This window comes from Chelonoidis abingdonii, chromosome 5 (assembly GCF_003597395.2).
Source record: "Chelonoidis abingdonii isolate Lonesome George chromosome 5, CheloAbing_2.0, whole genome shotgun sequence".
NCBI lineage: Eukaryota > Metazoa > Chordata > Testudines > Testudinidae > Chelonoidis > Chelonoidis abingdonii.
Window position 1 is genome coordinate 124,595,180 of NC_133773.1, and position 3,940 is coordinate 124,599,119.

Here is a 3,940-nt window from a genome sequence, read left to right on the forward strand (position 1 = left end):
GTATTCCTTTGGTGGTGAAAATGTTAGGATCTTTTGAGATGACAATAAAGGTTAAGAAGGAAAATATTGGTCTTCTATATAAATCAGTGCTACCCAGAGCTCTGACTAGCTCTTAGACTGCACAGATTTTCTGTGCATTTCCATATTTTGATGTGGGGCAGTGGAGAGGGAGGGTTTCTGTGTAGCTGGTGTTTTTCCCATACAGGAGACCCCATTGATAGATTTTAGTTTCCACATTTTCTTCTGCTTTTTTGTAGAATTATTAAGGTTTTCCTCAGGACTGTAACTGTCCTTTGGTTACATTCAGAAAGGAACAACTGCTTTTTCTTTTCTTCATTTAGCTTAGGTACCTCAGGCATAAGTTTATATCACAGGGAGTTAACCAAGGTAATTACAGAGGATATGTTTCTGTCATTGAGTTCTCGGGGAAATCTTGGCAGGAGCTCTTCAGTGCTACAGGTACATGCAGGGATACACCCAGAACTAAAAATGCTGATTACTTACACTGCTGCAGAGTGGGTCAGTAAAAACATTCAGCCTCTTCATCACGGCAGGGACAGATAATGAACAGAGAAATGAGACTCTTGCTTTGCCCACTCCAGCACAACTTCCCAAACAGGCTGCAGATTCCTGGTGAGGAAAGCAGGGAGTTAGTGTAAGAAAACATTTAGAAGACCATAAATTACCTGTTTGTGTTTTATTCATGAAAATATTTTGTGTGTTATTGTTATAGGGAGTATGAACAATTGGAGTAAAGCGAAACTGTGAGGGGGAGGTGCATTAGGGCCTGACCTAATGCCCATTTAGGTCAGTGGAAAGATTCTCATTGATGTCAGCAGACATTGCATCAAACCCCAAAATATCCTTTATCTTCATCTCCTTGTCTGTGCCCTTTCCACACTCCCTTGCAGTTAGTAGTTAGCCCTCTGTAGATAAACTTTAGCCTGCTCCCAAAAATGCAGTCACCCTTCTTTCTATATTAGAGTTAGGTCAGACTAGGAAGTGCATATGTTTTGTCTTTCCAAGTAAGTCAATAATTCTAGAACTGATTAACTGAACCTGTGCTGTTCAAGTGGGTTCAAAATTAGAGAAAATGTGTTCCCTTCATAAATAGCAATGATGGAAATAGACAGACGGAAAGGTAACCTGGACGAGTATTAATACATGGATCGCTCCCCTGACGTGACTGAACAGACACACAGCAGAGGAATCCACCAGAGCTAGTTCTACACCACCCAAACCCTCACGAAGGTTTGCACCAACCAAATTAAATTCTGTAGAAGGCTTCTGCATTATTGACAGTTTCTGCTCAGAGGCCAGGAATGGATTTTGTTATGCTAGAATCCTCAGCACCTCTTCCCACAAATGAATGTGTCCCCCAGACACATTCATCTATCTGAACATTCCCCTAGTATAAGAGAATCTCTGGGTTGTGTTAAGCTGTCTTAAGTATCATGATGTGGTGGTAGTAAGGGAGGGAGCCAGTGTGCCTGGACTGTTCTGTGATCTGTGTACGTCCAACTGGCAAAATGGCCATTATGCCGATGTAATTTAGAGCAGCTCTGGGACTGCTCTAATTTCAACAGAGCTCTGGGAGCCTCCGGGTTTAGTGGGGCATGAAGATGGCTCAGAGCCTCCTTTGCTCCCTGACGTCAGGTCCTGGACTGGAGGATCTGGCCCCCACAGTTGTTCCAGCTTTTCTCAAAACTGAAGATAGAAAACTGTGTAATGTAGATGGAACCCACTGCTCTGCAACAAAGCCTACAGTCTTGATGAGATCATTGTTTAAAGAAAATATGATGGAATTACAACCTGTATAGGCAGCTAAAATGAAAATGCAGGTGTTCTGAGGCATTACAGGTTAGATAGGAGTATGTTGTGCAAGCTTTCTTTCTCTGCTTTAATCAGCTTTAGTATCAATGGGCTTCAGTTTTTTCTGAAAATTTAAAAATTTTCTTTTAAAAAACACATGAACTAAATGCATCCCTAGTTCCATATAATTTGCATGTAGTATACACTTCAGGCCATATGCTGTTTTAGTTCTCGAGTGGTTTGCATTCCAAAATTCCTCAAACACAGGGGTTTTGTAGGTTAGCTTTTAAAACAAACAAAAAGGATATTTAAATAGAGCATTACACCCACATAGCAGCAGAATAGGGAACGTTTTAAATCACTGTTTGCAGTACATCTTAAAGTACTGATGAGGGCAGATGTAGTATAATGAAGAAAATTATTTCAGCAAATTATACATTAGATTTTATTGCAGTATTATTAGCAGGAAACATGAAGTGAATGAGATCAATACAAATTGGCAGGAGAGGAAAGTTCACATGTCCGCTTGTAAGGAAACAAGATAAATGTCCCACTTACTTTTATCAAGTTGATCATTTTATTGTGACCGAGAGGAAATTAGATTATGGTAAATGTTTCTTTGCTGTTTTCCACAATGCATCGTATCTGTGAAGACAATTAGCTGTATAAGCAGCGACACTCAGTCATCTTGTTCTTTGCCGGATATTAACATTCTTTTCCTTGCAATGTTAACTGCTGTTGCCTTTCCTACTGTGCTGCCTGTTCTACTCAGACCCTTCTCTCTTATCAGGCAACATCTCCTCCGAGCTAGACTCCAGTGAGCCTTTAATAAGACTATGCAGTATGCAATAGCTTTCTCATTAGTCCCTGTGTCAATAAAATCTGTTAGTTCAGCAGTCACCGTCTTTCTGAATCTTTCTTCCTTGGATCAGATGAACTGAAAAGAATCTCAAGCAGCACTTTGCTGACTGTTTTCCCACGCAAGCACATTGATATTTCTGAATTTTGCCATCTGCTTGAGCAAATGTTTGACATATATATGAGCACTTGGGGTGCACACAAGGCCACAGTCTCTACTGAGATTTGGTCCCTTTCCACTGCCCAGGTGATTCAAATGGCCTGGAATCTGACCATTAGTGGCTGTCAGGGTATTGCTTGGCATAAGGGAGCTCCCATTGGCATAAAACTAGTAAAGACAGCTCCTGAGTCAGCCAGCCAACTGCCACCCTTGGCATAGGGGAGCATGGTGTGGGAGGGAGGGAAGGAGCATACTGGGGATGGGGAGGAGGTGTGGCAGATCAGAGCTCTGCTATCCCTACCCTCCACTGGCCATGTGACTCTAGGGGTATCTCTATCTAAAGCCTTAAACTACTCTATGTCAGCACAAGCCAGCCCTCAGGCTCCATGTGCCTTCCGCCTCCATATTCCAGGCAGTGCTGGACTGCAGGAGAGAATCTGGCCCAAGGAGTGGGGGAACAGCGCTATTGGCACCCAACTGCTTTGCAGGGAAACCACATGCCTGTGTAAGGCAACCAACAGTAGAATCTAAGCAGGCATGAGATGAAGCAGACACCCCTCTGATACCCCTCTAAACTGATTTCCCCTTGCCCTTAAGAAGTAGTGGGATGTGCTATCTCTGCCAGCCTTACTGTCTTCCATATTTGGCTTGCCAATCCTCTGGAACTTCAGAAGGTTTTGGGTGGGGCTGCGTGAGAGTGGTAGGAACAAGAGACTGGATGCAATGATTCCACAGCATCATCCCCTACAGAAATCTGAGGCCTCTCCATGGAAATCTTTAGTAAAAGGCAAAAGACTTATACAATCTGAAGAGAAACCAAACTGCTTCTGAACCACACCTGTTGATCTAGCCAATAATACTATGGCTCTTGAAGGAATCATTCTGGCTGGGGCAGCAGGCAGGTGTGGGTGGAGCAGCCCAAAGCAGAGACAGGAGCTGCTACCTCCATGTATCTAGAGGGTACTCGATCTTGTATGCAAGGTTTGGAGAGCTCACTTCCTTCCCATGATACAGCCTTCTAAACTCATCCTCCTTTGGGAGATGACTTGCAGAGAACACCATGAGGTGAACATTTCAGAGTATAGTTTTTCAGCCTTACTAGGTCTTCCC

At 43.1% G+C, this 3,940-nt stretch overlaps 1 pseudogene; it reads right to left on the bottom strand.

Moving 5' to 3' along the window:
• Positions 1-3,590: 3,590 nt before the first annotated feature.
• Positions 3,591-3,644, bottom strand: LOC116829696 (U5 spliceosomal RNA; annotated as a pseudogene).
• Positions 3,645-3,940: the final 296 nt, after the last annotated feature.